The 19,538-nt window shown below is 45.3% G+C and overlaps 1 long non-coding RNA gene across 2 annotated transcripts in view; it reads left to right on the top strand.

Annotated features, from left to right (window-relative positions):
• LOC144784924 (uncharacterized) overlaps positions 1-19,538 on the top strand; it is a 126,855-nt gene that overhangs the window by 27,075 nt on the left and 80,242 nt on the right. For both annotated transcript variants that reach the window (XR_013601718.1, XR_013601719.1), the window contains exon 5: positions 505-555. This is a non-coding gene — a long non-coding RNA (uncharacterized LOC144784924). The remainder of the gene's footprint in view (positions 1-504; positions 556-19,538) is intronic.

Genomic DNA, 19,538 nt, shown 5'->3' on the forward strand with positions numbered 1-19,538 from the left:
CTGTGGCTGGCAGCATCCATTTTGTGCTGCCCGCATCGAGAAAGTTGGTACAGGGTTGTCAAAGTCCGAGCCCTTCTCCAAAAGGCACTGGAGCAGAATGCCGCAAGTTCCCAATACCCCAACACGATCTCACTTTAATACACAATTGGTAGCGCTTAGCCAATGAAACCCCACAGGGGAAAGGGGATTGGACAGAGAAGAGACAGCCACACTGCAATTCTTCTTGCACTCTTCTTCAGAAGTTTTCGCTATTCTTCTGCTATTTTTCTAGGTTGACAGGTAAGTATGAAACTATTAAGAAAATTCGCACATTAGTATAGATACTTATGCCATATCTGATATACTATATTAAATCCTGCTCACCTACCCTGTATATATGTAGCCAATGCTTCTCTTCTGTTGTTAGTGTAGTTTTGTATTCTAAATGCTGTGGACTAAATGTAAGACAATTAATAGGTGATCCTAGCTTTACCTTATTATTCTCTCTATACTTATGTTTTGCAGGTTTCTCACCTTTGAAAGGCACAGCTGGTGTATCAACCGAATTCCTCAGAGGTAAGTAGAACTCAGATTTACAATTGCTTCACCATGCATTCTTTGCTAAGAATAAGATTCTCCATATGAATAATCCTGTCAATTAAACTAAAAATTCTGATGAAGTTGCTTCACTCCAACAAGTTATGTTTCTTTCTCTCAGAAACTCGCTATTTATAAACCCTTCAAACTTTGTTATTTCCTACTCGGTTGCCGGTAGTTGTGTGCTTCTGTTGATTCTAAGTTTCTGTGGTTTCAATAGTGTTCATACACCAGAGCATGCTCAGATAATTCCAGTGCGAACAATTGTGCATGTCTTTGGAAACGTGACCTTCAGTCCATAGAATTGCGCATGCTCAATGAAAGAATAATCTCTGGAACAGTCTTACTTTACTGTTGGCTCCTCGTACTCCCCTTCCGATATTCTTTGAGAATTCGAGTGCGACAAAGTGTTTTCCCTAAACTGACTTCGCAACGCTTCTATGCAGCAAAATTCGGTGAAGTGCACCACAGAATGGGCCCAACACCTGGATCAAGGTAATTGCATTCCACATCTAGAGCGCTAACCTGTTGTTCCGAATTTGGACTCTCGGCAGCCGTTTTGTATGTAGAACATGCCGTGAGTTTGCTGAGCCTTTGCCTGATTTTCTTTTTAGACCTAGTCTTATGGACTATTGTGTTTACCAACAGCTGTTTTACCTGATATGGTCTGACAATCCTGACAAGGGTAGCCCGGTGATAGCATACAAATGGGGACCCCTCTTAATTTACTTAGAGCCAAGGAAAAGAGGGGAAAGTATAAACACATCAAAAAAAAAAATTCACTTGTGGCTCACATATTTTGTGCATTATGACCTGGTTCACATCAGTATTCCATGTCCTTCAAGATAGGGATTTATATTTACCAAATTGTATTTCTTTTTTTTGGATATATGTATATCAAAAACTTTTTTTTGTTACTTTTTTTACATTTCTTTCTTTCAAATTCATTATACTTTTCTTAGACAGTTTAGACAGATATAAAAACATAATTCATCATCTAAGTACTTTTTTGAATTTTTATACACAAAAATTATAAAAACCACCCTGATACCTCCACAAAAATCACACTCACCAACTTTTCATACACAGACTTGCACACAATTAATTTGTCAACCAAACACTCTTTCTGTATATAAGGTTTAACAGAGAAAGACTCTGTCTGAGTAACGGCCAGAGAATGTTATGTGGGATTCCATGCCAGGTCGACGCGCGTTTCGGTGGGTTTGTACCACCTTCCTCAGGACCTCAACAGAATCACTTTCTTCTTATCGGGTGGATACATGGTATCTGTAATTACAAACACAACTTATTGCACATCCCCCCAATCAAGGAGTTACAGAAGGACAATCAATTACATAGTGTCATATTTTACAATCCATGATTTCGTTGGGGTCCATAAGCACATAAGTATTACAAGAGGAGCTGGGGATCAATACATTTACATATATCAATATGTGGTGTCTCTAAACTGGTAAAAAAGAGACCCACAACAACACGTAATACCATTAATACTCTTTCACTCAAGATACAAACAGATCTTATTTCTTCTATACGTAAGTTCAGGAGAAGAGGGAAGGGTAGATTTAAAACCACACTTCTAGTGTCATATTACCTCAATGTGAAGAGATATCACAATATACGGGATGTATGATAACCATCGCTACCTAGTCTCCTACAATTTCATACTCACGGAAATAATTATTTTTACCCTCCAAGTAATGTGATTATAAATCACAGAGCCTGTCGATATCCAAAGGGATACTCCTTTTAATTGTGGCTCCTGAAATGAAAGTGCATTATGTCTAAGAGACATTGATCTCAGTGAACCTAACTTAGTAACAAATGGCTAGAGAGTAGATCTTACCCCATCTAGGAATCTTTGTAGCAGTGATGTTTATTCAAACTATTTTCAGAGCGGCTTCACTGTTCCAAATCATATGCAACTTTTGTATAAGCTAAGAATCTCAAAGTGAACCAGCCACACACTAACCATATATTCTTTATTTTTCTAGTCACTGCGTGTATTTCTATTATCATAGTTTAATTTGTTTTGTTGGCCATAATCAGGATAGATTCTTGTATATAAGACCACACTTTTTCAAAATTGCCTGCAAAAAATAAAGGAATATATTCAGAAGTATGTGCAGAAAAGAAAATCTTACTAACAAGTAATTATATATGAATTTAGCTAGCTCCTAGAATCGTGGGGTCATTCACTCAGGGCGTCTCTATCACTTATATTGATTGCAAGTCTCTACTTTAGTCCAACATATACGCTCTAATAAGTTTTCAGACAGTGAATTGTAAATAACTACAACTAAAAAGCTTGCTATTTTATAAAAAGGAGTTTGCGGTGTCACAAAATAGCACTGTCTGTATTGCTCATTCCAATTACAGGTTTATGCTGCAGTCAACGTTTACTCCCCAATAGACTGCCACTGCCTCCTATTTACAAAATATCCCAACAAAGCGACTTCGAAGAAACAACTTCGGCAAAGTGTGCACAATGAAAATCCAGCAGGCTTTGATAACTATTCTCCAAAAGACTAGCAGAACCTCACCAATAAAGGAGTTAGCGAAGCAAACATTCCTAAAGAGGTGGAAAAATTCCAATCTAGCACGGTATTTTACTCACCATGTATTACGACAAAGTTGTTTGTACCAGTCCGCCCGGGAAACACCAGCGCTGTCACTGGGGCGCAACTCGATATTTAAACCTATTCTAAGGTGCGAAATTGTCGATCATGTGGTTCCATATCCAACAACATAAAGAACGGTATACCGCGATAATTACTATTCTTGTTTTCATAGGCGTCATCTTACAAGGGTAAATATATCTGGTTCGGTCCATGCTTCTCTAGATCTCACTGACTCAAGATATTTATGCAGAGAAAAGACGGCAAAAGAATCATGCCGGTTATTTTTCAGACAACATATGTAAACTATTCTATAATATTAATGCTTGAAGTATTACGATGTTTCACCTATTTTTCGATAATTAATGTCGGGAATATACAGCATGATGCCACTATTCCAATGTTTAGAGGACAAGTCATTTCGAGCATCTATAATTTTTTATACGTGTCAGATGTAATCACGTAAAAGGACATAACGCGTTTAGACACTAAAGAGGGGCTAAATAGCTTATAGATCAAAATGTTGCAGTTTATGTGCATGTTAGATATAATCACATGCACAAACATAATGAGTTTAGACATTAAGGCGAGACCAAGTGATTTGCGGATCATATCAGCACCATATTGACTGGAGCAAAGTCGATATAGAATAAAAGTTACCATGCCCATCAATGATTCCTATGCCAGAATTAACAAGACTCCTGTAATGTGTTTACTATGGGAACTGTATCGATACTCCTATTTCTGACCCTTGTCCGGTTAATAAATCACTAGTGGCCATACAACGGCACAGAAACCCGTTTTCTGATTAGGTCATAGCGCATGCTATCACATTAGGCAAGCACTATTCCTCCAGCCCCCCCTAGAAAGCATACCGAGTTCTCAAAACAAATCAAACCTCCAGCAGACCTCGGAAATCCCCCGCAGCTATTGTTTTGATTCAGCCAAGAACTCCAGTAAAGAATGTAAGAACGACAAGTTCTTATGACATCCTTATTGACGTATTTATGTCCATCCTTACGTCAACCTCGGCACCTTTCAGGTATAAATAATACCGACATTGCCCTAAGCAAGCTTGGAGCAGCGCGACTTGCCAAGGAGCCCAGCTGATGCAGAAAAGCCCACGGACGCTGCCCCTCCCTTTTGACGCGCTGAGAGAGACGCTGCCTTTTCTCCTGCCGAGAAATCCAGCTCCGGCGTTTCCAGCCGCCCTGGCGGGTAACTGGGATATTGAGTCCTGAGATAGAGATACCAACCCTCCAACCTTCTAAATCCCAGGTACTGAACTGACTAACCCCTTACAGAGAATTCTTGAGTCAGATCCTTGGCAAAACAAACTTAACTTAAACTGCTACTTAATTACTCTCTCCCACATATTAGGCTTAGGTCAGGTACACTGGGGTAGGCGTAGTTAGAAGCACCAGTTGAGTATGATTAGTCAATGTATATATGTATGTATCTATTTTATCCATTTTAAGTATCATATGGCTAAGAAACCATATCAATGCTTTTACAGTATTATTTTATAATTCTGCTTTTACTGTATGCACTTTACTTAACCTTAAGTATTGCAATAATAGCGATTCATTTCTCTTGTATGAGGAAAGAGACTGATCAATAAATAACACCTTTTTATTGAACACTCCCGTCTCTTCTTTTCTCTACAATCTGGTGAAACTAAGAATGCACGTACTGACTGAGTAAAATAGCTGTCTTTTGTTTTCACACGACTCTAGAGATATACTCTTGATTAGGGGGAGCAAAGTTGTCATGTTATATGGTTGTCAGAAACTAAATCCCTTCTTGTCTATCCAGGGAGGTTAAACTCCTCCTTGCCTATTCGAGAAAGTTTCTAGTGAACTCTGAGCTAGTTTGCACACATAACTTTAAGTCTAATATCGTCAGTAGAAGACCTAGTTAACCTCAGTCCTACGTCTATACTATTGAAGATATTATTCCAATGCGCAGAGCCTATTGGGATAATAGGAACTACACTACATGGCGCCCAACGGTTTGGATAGGCGATAAATCTAACGCAAGGCATTAGAGTAACTCAGTCGTGCTTTTTCACACAGACCCTTTTTTCCCATAAAACTCCAAAGACGTCTGGAGTGGGTGAAAGCTTAAATCCGCCAAACTTAGTAGGAGGAGACTCCTATGTATGGTTCTTGGTTTATTCAACGTTGAAGGATACACTGTTCCAAAATATTGTGCATCTAATCTTTGTTTCCGTAGAAACCTGATCTGCAAATAAACAAAACAACCTTCCTGTCAGTAAAAATGTCAGACAGTGAAGAAGGAAGGGAGACAGCTAGAGTAGCAGCTCAACTCATAGCAGATGATACAACTCTGCTACAGAATGACCCGGATGCAATACTAATCCCGGTCAACATAAGAAAAACTATAACTTTAAAACTTATATAGAAAATGGACTGACACCGAGAGGTGGTACATTCATATTCGTAATTGAGGCACACGAATATCGGCAGACAGAGGTATTCTATTCATGGATAAGCTTTCCAGCAGCAAACGCTGTAACAAAGGAGTTCCACTATTACAAAATAGAGGAACCTCCGAATGAATACACTCCTTTCGAGGAAGTGGAGATGTCACTCAAATACCAAGAGCACCTGCTCTGGTTTAATGGCGCCCTAAAACATAATAATCACACCACCAGGCTCGGTCCACTAGGTAGACCAGGAGCAACGTGGCCGGTCCTAGCCGGATACACACCACATCCAGACATTGAAGAAATGTCTGCACCAGATCTTTTAGCACAGCTAAAACAACTAATTAAAATACACAGACAATTAGTCCAATATGTAATGCGGACTTCAACAGTCCAACCAGCTATTAAAATTCCACAGCTGGTCCCTCATCAGGGAAACACAAATAAAATTACACCACAGAACATACAGTCCTGTCTAGGTAAAGTACCCGCTAAACGGGAACAAATTCCATTCTGGTTAGCACAAAAAATCACTCAAATAGAGGCGGTATTTCCAGATACCACCCCTGTTGAGAAACACAGAATTCTGACTATCTGTCTTCCAATGGGAATCGCACCACATGTGGAGGACTGTGACACTTGGGGTACAGTCTTTGCTTCCATTTACACAAAAACAAATGGTGTTCCATCCATGTCGGTAATACCAGATTGTTAAAATCTAGATTGCGACGTAAACATTATCGGCGCCATCTTGTCCCTTTTAGGCTCATATGTGCGCGTAAGTAGCAGCCATTTTGAATGTCATGGCCTCTCTGCCCACTGCCGATAGCCAGCGCGTCTCTCTCTCTCTCTCTCTGACCCCGCAAGCATCCCCCGCGCGCTGACAGCCCACGTTCTTACATGCTTGGGCCATAAACCACCCCTTCAGCGCGGCCCTGCCTCGGAGCCACATCCCGTACCCGTCTAACACCTCCCCTCCATCCCTTTGATGATCACACATCCTTCGATGAACCCCCTTCCTCTGTGCCCGATTGTCCGGCCCGATCCCAGGCCATCACCTAGCCCTGCGGATACAGTTTATTGCCCCTTACAGTAGGAAGCTGACCCTCTTCAAAGAATCTATGACTGATCAAAGCCCCCACCCCATGAGATCCGATCAGCCGCACACATTCCGGGAATCGACGGAATGTCCTGGTGTGCGATAGTCATCACCCGCTGTGACCGGGGTGGGGACTTCTAATGTAAATGTGTGTGGGAACAGGCCCAAAGTGAGGATTCCGAGGATGTCTTTCCGTACATCAAAGTATTAACAAGAATGTGTTTCATGTAATAAAGCAATAAACCTGTGTATAAGAGGCCAGGCCTCAAGGATGCGTTTAGAGCACCTCGAGAAGATACCCTGTTGTCTGATTTGACGTGTTCTGCTCCGTCGGAATAAACTCCTGTTTCCAGCCTTCCAGTCTCCAGCGCCTGCCTCTTTATTTGGTAACCGTGAGTAGGGTGAGAGGCGGCTAACGCCGGGCAAACCTTGAAAAGGGGTAATCGACCTGATCTGCCTGACCCTTTTTCTACAATTGGCGTCCCAAACGTGGGGCCCATCAGCGACACGTGGATCCAGTGGGAGAGGTCCCGACGACAGTGTGAACGACCGCAACGATCGGGAAGAGCTCCTGCCCGATAGACCCTCGTCTGGCAGCCGATCATCCGAACTTCACCGGTTCTGAGCAGACCTCTCTCGAGTGATCTACGGTCCTGACTTGGAACCATCAGGAGTGCCACAGCAATTACGGAGAATAGAGGACGATCGGGCGCTGGAAGCGGAAGACGAGAAACCGTCCATGCGGTCCGGGTAAGGTCGTGTAACACGACGAATTGCGAATTGATTGTTTGATTGTTTGAAAATACTAGTATTACTCATTTGATTGTTTCTGAGAGATTCTCTATTTGCAAACAAGCACAGAGTCGCCATACTCTGTTTAGTCTTTGCAGACAGTGAAAGGTAGGTAACGCAGGCTTTTGCCCCCGTTGTAATCCGTCGTGCCTACTTCCCTCTCCATTTGATTGATTGTTATCCAAGCATTTACTGTTCTGGAATTGGTTCTCTTTGGATCATTCTCTATTTACAAAAAAGCACAGAGTCGCAATACTCTGTTTAGTCCTTGTGAATAGTGAAGGATAGGTAACGCAGGCTTTTGCCCCCATTGTAATCCGTCGTGCCTATTTTTATCCCTCATTTGATTGATTGTTTGACCGAACATTGATCGTTCGGAATTGGTTCTCTTTGGGTTATTCTCTATTCACAAATAGGCACAGAGTCGCAATACTCTGTTTAGTCTTTGTGGATAGTGAAGGATAGGTAGTGCAGACTTTTGTCCCCTTTGTAACCCGTCATGCCTATTTTTGCCCCGTTTGTTGGTAGTTGGTTCAGCCCGGACCGCCTATTAGAGGTGAACCATCCGGCTCCACTGGAGGGCACCCCTAATAAGGACATGTTTACTAAATATGGACTAGTCGCCGTGGCTTACAGTAAGCTGTGGCATAAATACACGAGAAAGGATCGGGAAAGTCAGTGGCCACTGATAGGATCCTTTGATAAAGACAAAATAAACGCGCTGGAAACAGCCCTTTATAACAATAAGACAACACCCACTATGCTCGATAGCTTCGGCATGTGGCGCAAAGAAACAGAACAGCGGAAGAAGAGAAATGAGGTCAGGTTAGAAAAGGAATTACGCAAAGCAGCTCACCTGGCCGCTAACAGGTTAAAGGAAGAAATAAAAGAAAGAGAGGAAACCAAGCTGAAACAAGATTCCGAATCATCAGGCCAGTGTCCCGTCAGGACACCCTCTACACTTTACCCCGAGCTCCCTTCGAAACAGCGAACGAACGATGATTTACTATTAGGTCCCCCGATCATCTACATGCCCCCTCCATATGCCCCTTCCCAACCCTTAGTGCAGCACCCACAAACCCCAACGACAGGCGAGAGTAGTGCCGGAGCCTCGGTCCTCACGGCCTCTGCACCGACTGAACCCCTCGTACCCAGCGTAGCACGAGCAGCGACTTCAAATGATCCCGAAGCTGGGAGGAAAGACCCTGCTAGATCGAATAGATTAAGTAAGGATGAACGAGCTGGGATCGATAAGATTGTAAAGACACTGGTGGTGCGAAAGGAAAGTGAGGATTATATAACGGATATGTACCATACATATGCCAATAGCCACAGACGACACTTTGTCGTACGCCTTTGTTACCATACCCTTAATGCCTACGAAGACCGATACCAAGGAAAAGGCCCTGAAAACCTAACGAATCTGTATAGGAAAGTTGATGTCGGAGATGGGGACGAGTGTGATGTGACGAACCTCTTCACGCGTACGCTTGAAGTTTTCCGCCACCTCACGGAACAGAAACCAGAGACTAACACCACGACTCCTGCGGCAACTGAAGCCAGAGGAGAAAAAATTGACACGATGATGCCCATAAAGGAGGCCGCTCTCTATTGGGTCCCCCCACGAGGACAGGGAACACACGATGATATTAACCATCAAGATGCGAGAGGGAGGGTAGTTTACAACTGGGTTTAACAACCATGGGATCGGCAAGACATCCTGACTTTCCGAAAGTCCTTGCCTGATCTGCGAAAGAACCCCACAGCCTTCTATACAGAAATAGCCACCGCTTTGGGTTCGACGATTATGACCCTAGCGGATATCGATTTGTTTTTCGGGCTATGTCTGCCAGCTGATGTGTGGAAGCAACTCCTGAAAGTCGACCACCTTGAGCTGTTCGGACATACCTGGATACAACTCGGTGATGTAGACAAACAGCGAGAGCCGGGACAGAAACCTTTGAAAGCCATTCTAGACCTACCAGATAAGATCGTGCAAAAATTAAAAACCCTAGTCCCAGAAAGGAAGGTGGACTGGTCGATAGTAACGGCTTGTCGCCAGAAACCCCAGGAAGACGTATCAGAATACTTCTCCCGGTTTGAAACAGTGTTCTCTGATTACAGCGGCCAGGACATGACCACTGCAACTGGACATCACTTGTTTGTCCAGAACTATGTGAAAGGCCTGACACCAGAAGTCTCGCAGAAACTACAGACTAGCGAGAGTAGTTGGGCGGCCTCCAAGCCCGCAGCTATCCTTCAGATGGCTCAATACTATGAGCGACAAAAGAATGAGAACGATCAAGCGACTGAGAAAAAGAAAAAGGACTTGAAAGAGAGGGTGATGATTGCTCAGTTGCAAGGGGTGACTATAGGAAGGGAACAGTATAGAGGAAACTACCAGTCGAATGCTCCTAGAGATCCACCTCCTAGAGACCGCACGCCCGCACCCGGCGCTCCACGAACAGACCTCGATGAGAACCAGTGTGCGTTTTGCAAAGGATTTGGCCATTGGAAGTCTCAATGTCCAGCTCTGCAAGAAGCACTCAGAAATAAAGACACGAGAGACGTAGCGGGCGGACCGAGAAATAGAGGACAGGGACAAGGGCACACAAACGACACCAACAATGACAGACCTGGCAGACCGAACACGTTTGACCGTCCCCGACAGAATCAGTGCCAACAGTCTGACTGCGACAATGCCCACGACTTTGCATAGCACTGCCAAGGGCAAGGAAGGATCCAGTCGAGCTCTATGTTGACCAGCAAGGCCCTTATGTCACCGCTAAGGTCCTAGGTACAAAGTCTCCATTTCTGGTAGATACTGGTGCAACACGTAGTGCGTTGTCTAAACGATTGATTCCCAGGGCACCCTTGTCTGGCTCACATGTGACATCAATAGGTTTTGATGGAACGCCCTCCACTAATCCCTTGTCCACACCGATCTCTTTTAACTTGGACAATAACACCACTGACACGACGTTTTTGCTCTCCTCCAACACCCCCGATGCCATTATGGGACTTGACTTATTGAAACTTTTTCGAGCTACTATTAGGTGTTCACAAGACGGAGTTCGAGTCATTCTGTACGACAACCCAACACTGCTCAGATCTTGTCACACACAACGCATGTTTTCCATCACTGACGCTGACTTATCCTTACTCGACACCCTACCTCTGTACCTATGGGCAAAGACTGACTCGGACGTAGGACGCATGATGATAGACCCTGTACACATAACTGTTCGACAGGACGCAGTACTCCCCAAACTCCCACAGTATCGGATATCGCCCGAGGGCGAGAAGGCATTGGTAAAAATCATCCAGTCCCTGGTAGATGCAGGAGTGGTAGAAGAAGTAGTTAGCAATGTTTGCAACAGCCCTATCCTACCCATTGTGAAGAAGCAGGGTGAGGGAGATGAAAAAGCGTACCGCATCATCATCGACCTACGAGAAGTCAACAAAGTGGTTGTACCCCAGTACCCTGTAGTCTCAGACATCACCACCATCCGGATCCTGATTCCTTCCACTGCCACCACCTTCACGGTAATCGATCTCAAGAACGCATTCTTCCTCATCCCCATTCACTCAGACAGCCGCTACCTTTTCGGCTTCACTTTAAAATCCCGCTCATATAGATTTTGCAGAGCACCCCAGGGCTACACTGAAAGTCCAACCATCTACAGCCAGGCCCTCAAGAGACGGCTGGATGCAGTCCAATTGCCGAGTGGAGTGATGATATCCTTTTGGCGGCCGACACCACTCCACTTGCAGTCACAGCCACCATCCAACTCCTGCACTTCCTCGCGGAAAATGGCCACAAGGTCTCCAAGAAGAAGTTGCAATTCTGCCAACCTCAAGTCACTTACCTAGGCCACCTCTTGTCCAAAGACGGGAGAAAGCTCACACCCGATCGAATACAGGCTATTCTAGAGACCCCTATCCCTAAAACCCCGAAGCAAGTCCGCTCTTTGGTAGGCCTCACCTCCTTCTGCCGACAGTGGTTGCCAAATTTCAGCCTCATTGTGAAACCACTACTTTCCCTACTGGCTAAAGATGTCCCCTTCCCGCTCCCTTGGACCCCTGAATGTCAATCCTCCTTCAAGGAACTACGAGACGCCCTTTGTTCAGCACCCGTCCTAGGAACCCCTGATTATACAAAGCCCTTCTCTCTCTACACTCACGAAAGGGAGGGATGCGCTTTGTCTGTCCTGACTCAGACCATTGGCCCCAAACAACGACCATGTGCCTATTTCTCTGCCCCTCTTGACCCTGTAGCAAGAGCTTTGCCTGCCTGCCTTCGAGCAGTAGCCGCTGCTGCTGTCTCTATCCGACAAAGTGAGGGAATCGTACTCTTGAATTCCCTCACGGTACTAGTGCCTCATGCTGTTGACACCCTCCTAAACCAGACCAAGACACAACACCTGACCAGCGCACGACTGACTGGGTACGAACTGACACTGCTCGCACCTCACATCACGTTGAAACGATGCACCACACTGAACCCAGCCACCTTGCTGCCTCTGCATGAAAACGATCCCGATGTGCCCCCAATACATGACTGTGTGACCCTCACGGACGAACAGACTAGGAGTAGAGTTGACCTCCGAGACACTGCCTTCCCAAACCCTGACGGAGAGCTATGGGTAGACGGCTCTTGCATTAAACTCCCCGACGGCACCACCTCAGCTGCCTATGCAGTTACCACAGCCCGAACTGTAGTTGAAACCGCCCGCATCATGCAACGATCCGCACAGGCGGCAGAACTGATTGCCCTCACACGAGCATGTATCCTAGCAAAGGGGACGACAGCAAACATTTACACATACAGCCAGTATGCCTTCGGGGTGGTTCATCATTTTGGGCTCTTATGGAAGGAGAGGGGATTTCTGACATCTCATGGCACACCCATCCTGCACGGAGATCTAGTCTCCGCTCTGACTGAAGCGGTTCTCCTCCCCAAACGACTTGCCGTAATCAAATGCCAAGCACACAAAAAGGTGACAGACATCATTGGACAGGGAAATGCACTGGCCGACATCACTGCCCGAACCACAGCCGAGAACAGGACGACGACTTGCATGTACGTGACTAGGTCACAAGCAGAAAAATGGACGGACGCTAGGGAAACTATCCAAATGGCCAGCTCACCACAAGAATTGACTGAATGGGCACGGGTGGGATTAAAGGACGATGAAGGCTGCTGGCGGACAAAAGACACAAACAAATGGTTGCTACCCAACTCGTACCTGATCCCCATACTGACGATGGCCCATTCCCCTGCACACATAGGATCTGCCCCTATGACCGAACTTTTCTCCCGAGTTTGGCATAACGATAGAATTGCAGACTCAGCCAAACGATTAGTCCAGCAATGTCTAGTCTGCCTGCAACACAACCCTGGGAAAGGTACTGTCGTACCCCGGGGAGGGTTTGGGGTCCCCAACCATCCATTTGAAGTCCTACAGATGGACTATATCCAGTTAGAGAGATGTCAAGGACTGAAGTATGTACTTGTTGTTGTGTGCGCTTTTAGCAAATGGGTGGAAGCCTACCCGACGCGTGACAACACTGCTATTGCCACTGCAAAAGTACTACTGAAAGAGTTCTTCCCTCGCTACGGCCTTTGCCGTATTTTATGGAGTGACTATGGCCCCCATTTTGTAGCCGAGGTTATCCAGCTCATCCTGAAAGGACTGGGGGTACGACAGAAATTCCACGCAGTTTTCCACCCCCAATCTGCAGGACTGGTCGAGCGGCACAATGCCACATTGAAACTAAAGCTGGCGAAATTAGTGGCTACCACAGGACTAAAATGGCCAGACGCTCTTCCCCTAGCATTGCTGTCAATGCGTTCCACCCCCACCAAACACCACTTGACCCCTTACGAGGTCGTTTTCGGCCGGCCCATGAGTATCTGGTCCGCACCCAAACCAACCTCTATTCACGACGTCCCGGACGTCCTAATGTCTGACTATCTGTATAACCTAACTAAAACACTGTCTGTTATTCATCATCAGGTGCTGCAGGCCATCCCCGATGCTTCCAGGGGCCCCGGACATACCATCCAGCCTGGAGATTTCGTCCTGATTCGGAACTTCCAGCGGGAGAAGAGTCTGGAACCCCGCTGGACGGGCCCCTGGCAAGTCTTGATCACCACCCGAACAGCTCTTCGAGTGGAGGGGAAGCGGAATTGGCTGCATGCACATCACTGCAAGAAAATCTCTCCGACCCTGACATCGACCGAAGACATGACCACCCAAGAAGAGCTCCTGCACAAAGACCGACCATCCCTGAGCTGCTACCCTGAAACAGAGACACTCGAATTGGCAAAATTCCCTGATCCCACTGTGCCATCCAGAGAAGGGTATAACCTGCGACGAAAGGAGGGAGCTTCGGTTAAGTAGACCACTGACTAAGTTACCATTCTCAGAGCGGCGGCCTAACACTGCAAAGGCTACCAGGAGAGAAACCAAACGAACTCTGTGGTTCTGCCCACTGCCGAGCACCTTGAACATGATGGAAGCACCCGACTTGAAGATGATGGAAGCAACCGGATACCCAAAGACCCACTACCGCAACCCAAAGACTGACAAAATGCACAGTTCAAAGACTATTTCCTTCTTCATTACCCTTCTCTTCTGTTTCCTCCTCATGACCACCCTCTGGATCTTGGAAGAAGGTTCGCCAGCACATAAGACACTTCTAGCCACTGTACTTCCTGTCACTGTGAAAGAACACCACTTGATCTCTCTTTCACCTCAACTCCGAGAAAGACGTAAGGAGTTCTGGAACAACTCCTTCGTACAACTGTTACACCAACACAACCTTGCCGCCAATGCCACCAATTGCTGGATCTGTGGGTTGTTGCCACATGCCGCCGGACACTCCATCCCATTCATTCCTTCACCATTCTCTGTTCACAGCTCCTGCCTCGCCTGGCTGATTCTCCTGCAGGAGAGCTACAGAGATAGAGCAATCTCCAGCGAAACCATGTCTCACTTTTATCAGGGGGTCTGGCTGAACAAAACAAAAAGAGCGGCTGCACCCTTTTGCCCACTGACGTCCAACACCTCTGTTCACTTGGACATCCCAGCCAAAGAGCGTGTCGAAATTCAGGTGTTCAACAACCCGGCCAGACCTACCTTCTCCTACCTCCGGAAACGAACAGCAGCCACCCTGACTGTGGCCCTATCTGTTGTCAATGTCTCGGGCCTCATGTGCATCGAAGGCCTTGGGACACAATTTGTAGGTCACAGTGCCTGCAACATCACCAGAACTTTGGACACAACTGACCCACCCTCTTTTGTCACCTCCCCAAACATGTACTTCGTCTGTGGTAGAAAAGCCTACACCTGGCTCCCAAAGGGCTGGGGAGGTACCTGCTACATAGCCTTCATCCTTCCTCCAACCTATGTGGCTCCGGCAAACCATCACCGGCAGAGACGAGCGAAGGACATCGAGCAGCCCGACTCCACTGGAGCACAATTCTTGGATGCGATGAAAGGACTTGTTCCACTTTGGGGTCCGATGGCGAACAGTCGCGCCATTCGACATTTATCCCAGGCAGTCGAGACAACAATGAACATTACAGCTGGTATCCTCACAAACAATACAGCCGAGCTTCAGGCGGTCCGTCTGGTGGCTCATCAAAACCGCCTTGTCCTAGATGTGGTTCTGGCGGACCGTGGAGGAGCATGTCGTATCTTCGGGTCCAGCTGTTGTTCCTACATACCAGACAATTCACCCTCCGTTTACAAGGCCATTGAACACCTCCACAGACTCTCCTCAGAAGTTCATCAGGAACAAGAAGGATGGTCGCTTTGGAGTTGGTTCTGGAGTGCTGTAAAGGACTGGGGATGGAGGTTGCTCATGATTGTACTAATACCAATCGTCGTAATATGCGGACTCTGCCTGGGTATTCAATGCTTGCCACCTCTGTGTTCACTGTTTGCTAACTGTGTTTGCCCTAAGACTCCGAACTTTGAAGCTGAACGCATGAAAGCTTTGTATGATGTAGAAATCCGTAATATGATGGGGATAGACATAGATTGACAAGCTGGCTAGATATGTTGAAAAGGGAGGACTGTTAAAATCTAGATTGCGACGTAAACGTTATCGGCGCCATCTTGTCCCTTTTAGGCTCATATGTGCGCGTAAGTAGCAGCCATTTTGAATGCCATGGCCTCTCTGCCCACTGCCGATAGCCAGTGTCTCTCTCTCTCTCTCTCTCTGACCCCGCAAGCATCCCCCGCGCGCTGACAGCCCACGTTCTTACATGCTTGGGCCATAAACCACCCCTTCAGCGCGGCCCTGCCTCGGAGCCACATCCCGTACCCGGCTAACACCTCCCCTCCATCCCTTTGATGATCACACATCCTTCGATGAACCCCCTTCCTCTGTGCCCGATTGTCCGGCCCGATCCCAGGCCATCACCTAGCCCTGCGGATACAGTTTATTGCCCCTTACAGTAGGAAGCTGTCCCTCTTCAAAGAATCTATGACTGATCAAAGCCCCCACCCCATGAGATCCGATCAGCCGCACACATTCCGGGAATCAACGGAATGTCCTGGTGTGCGATAGTCATCACCCACTGTGACCGGGGTGGGGACTTCTACTGTAAATGTGTGTGGGAACAGGCCCAAAGTGAGGATTCCGAGGATGTCTTTCCGTACATCAAAGTATTAACAAGAATGTGTTTCATGTAATAAAGCAATAAACCTGTGTATAAGAGGCCAGGCCTCAAGGATGCGTTTAGAGCACCTCGAGAAGATACCCTGTTGTCTGATTTGACGTGTTCTGCTCCGTCGGAATAAACTCCTGTTTCCTGCCTTCCAGTCTCCAGCGCCTGCCTCTTTATTTGGTAACCGTGAGTTGGGTGAGAGGCGGCTAACGCCGGGCAAACCTTGAAATGGGGTAATCGACCTGATCTGCCTGACCCTTTTTCTACAAGATGTGCTAAAACAGATTCAAAATGAATACGGTCCAGAACCGGCCCTAACTCTGGGTATGAAATTACTGAAAGACTTCAAGCAGGTCTCGGCAATATTACTAGCCAATATAAAGGGAGAAGCAGCAAATGTGGCGATCCACCAGAGGTTGAAAGAGACAGATATAGCAGACCAACCATTTGAAATTGCCAGAATCATAGAAAAATCCTATGAAGAACTAGGAAGAGATAGTTTGGGTGGAATACCGGTGAAACCCCAACTAATTGAAAATCCTGAAAAGGTATTTATTAAAAATAATATTAACACTCAAAAAAAGAACTGGGATGGAAATAAACAATCCACTCCCAAAGAAAAGAGATTCCAGTCCAGAGGAAGGTCTCCTCGGCGAAGAGAAAGATCTCCGGACCAAGGACACAAGTCTCCCCAAAGGGAGCCCTCTGGGAAAAGATACAACCTTAGAAATAGGGATAATGTGAAGAAACCTGATAGATATCAAGATATTGAAACACGTCCCTCTCGATATTTTCAGACTTCCTCGCAGAAATCGGAAAGAAGAGGACGATCAGAACACAGGGAAGAGCACGTCAAGTCCAAAGACAAGGAACCTGCTCATCAAAATAAAAAATTACAATTTCCAAAGAAGAAGGTAGCCAGTATTAAAGTAATCAACCATGCAGAGGATACTGAGGACACAGCTGAAAAACGGAGAATGGGCTCAGACAATGCTAGACAGCGCAGCAGAAGTGAGCATAGCTCGCAAGATCCTGATGAATCATCTGGAGACAGTGGACACGAATGAATACATTCAGGTGGAAACTGCAGATACCAGAGTTAGCAAACCTCATAAAATATATGAAATAACATTGCGTATAGAGGGGGATAAGACTAGGAAAATAAGGGGTCTATTTTGGGATAATCTCTCCAAGGCCTATGACATCCTTCTAGCTGAAAAAGACTGCCCACCAGAGTTTATCAGGGAGTGCCCTCATGGCGAAGAAATAATTATGCCTGCCTTCTCAAATCATATTCCAATACATAAAAAATATACACTTGCAAGAAAGAGGGCAGTAGCCCAAGCTCCTGCATTATATAAAAACCATGTGGGATGGGATGAGGACTCTCCTCCTCACAAAATCCAGTTAAAATCACAACCTACTGCACAGAGGCAGTACCCAATTAAGCAAGAAGCTAAAAAACAGGTAAAAGAGATCCTAGATCAACTTGAATACCAGGGGGTGATTGAAACTTGCACCTCACAAATGAACAATCCCTTGTTTCCTGTCTCCAAACCAGATGATTCATATCGTCTTGTTTTGGACTACAGACACTTGAACTCATGTTGCAAAACCTTTGCAGTACAAAACTCACACAGTACAGCACTAATGAATAACATAGTGCGCAAAAAATACAAAACAACATTAGACAGCTCTAATGGATTCTTTTGTCAAAATGTAGCACCAGAAAGCAGATATTTGACCGCGTTCTCAATAAACGGCTCGCAAAAAAAATTCTGTTGTTTACCACAGGGGTTCAAGAACAGCCCAGGATTATTCTCAGCGAGAGTAACAGAGTTACTACAAATATATGATGATGAGGCATTATCTTATGTCGATGACATCTATCTAACAGATGATGACTTGGATACTCACTTGAAAAGAGTGAACACCATAATACTTGGGTTCGCAGCAGAGGGTTACAAATTCAACTTTAAAAAGTCAAGAATTGCCCATCTAACTGTCCTGTTTTTAGGATATGAACTATCAAGTGAAGGCAAAAGCCTGGCTGACAATTTCCTAGAGAAATGTGCTGTAATCCAAGCGCCTAGAACACTAAAAAACTTACAATCAATTCTAGGTTTCCTAAATTTCGGAAGAACTTACATTATAAATTATGCAGAGAGGGTCAAACCCCTCTATGATCTAATAAAACCAGATTTTAAAAGAATCAACTGGACTCAAAAACACACAGAAATTTTGAGATCATTACAAACAGACATGTTAGTTAAAACAAAACTACAAACACGCGACAACACACGCAACCTTGTGATTCGAGTCATCCCAGGAAGATGCGGATTCACATACCTAACCTCTAATGAGGGAGAAACGGTACCAATAGCATACAAATCACACTTTTACACAGAAGCTGAAAAAAGGTTCAGCATTAAGGAAAACATTGTTCATGCGGTTCAAACGGCTATAGCAAGAGAAAAATACCAAGTTGACGGTAGACGTATTACAGTCAGAACAGCAGAATCAGCTTTTGAGGCATTAACAAGCCCATGTAATTTACCTACTATGGCATTAAATCCAGAATGGATACAATGGGTACATTCTCTTGCTACAGACAAAGTAAAATACTATTTTGATCCAGAAATGAAAAAATTAAAACATCTAGAATATGAGAGAGAATACCCTCTGCCAATCGACATTCTGCCCTTACGACAGTACGCCTGTGTAATATATACAGACGGACATGCTCAACCCTCAGTTTGGGGAGAGCAAGCATACAACGCCACATGCGAGATTGTAAAAGACGTGTGGCGCGGAGGTAAACTGAGACCTCTATTTACGAAAACACACTCAGTGGAAAATAATTCAGAACAACAAACTGAAATAATAGCATTAAAAATGGCGCTAGATAATGCTGATCGCGAATTCCCGACACTTATAGTGTGCGATTCGTATTACTGCGTCAAATCATACAATAACGATTTACAGAAATGGATTAAAAACGGTTACAAAGATGACACAGGTGCCACAATAAAGCAAAAAGCGCTTTGGGAACAAGTAGTTCTTTTACAGAAAGAACTACCAAAAACTCACGTGATACATTCACTGAGTCATCAGCGTGATGGCGTTCACGTTGAAGGGAATTCATTGGCTAAGATAGCCACAGCGGAACCAACTAAATCGGCTTCCGTAGTTAGGAAAAAGCGTTCAGTAAAATACATTGACGGTGAAACAGTGCTGGCGGTAAAAACGTCATCAAAAGGCGACTGCTCAGCGCTACCGATCAACTATCCACTCAATTATACA

Source organism: Lissotriton helveticus, chromosome 10, assembly GCF_964261635.1.
Source record: "Lissotriton helveticus chromosome 10, aLisHel1.1, whole genome shotgun sequence".
In the NCBI taxonomy this organism is placed as follows: Eukaryota; Metazoa; Chordata; class Amphibia; order Caudata; family Salamandridae; genus Lissotriton; species Lissotriton helveticus.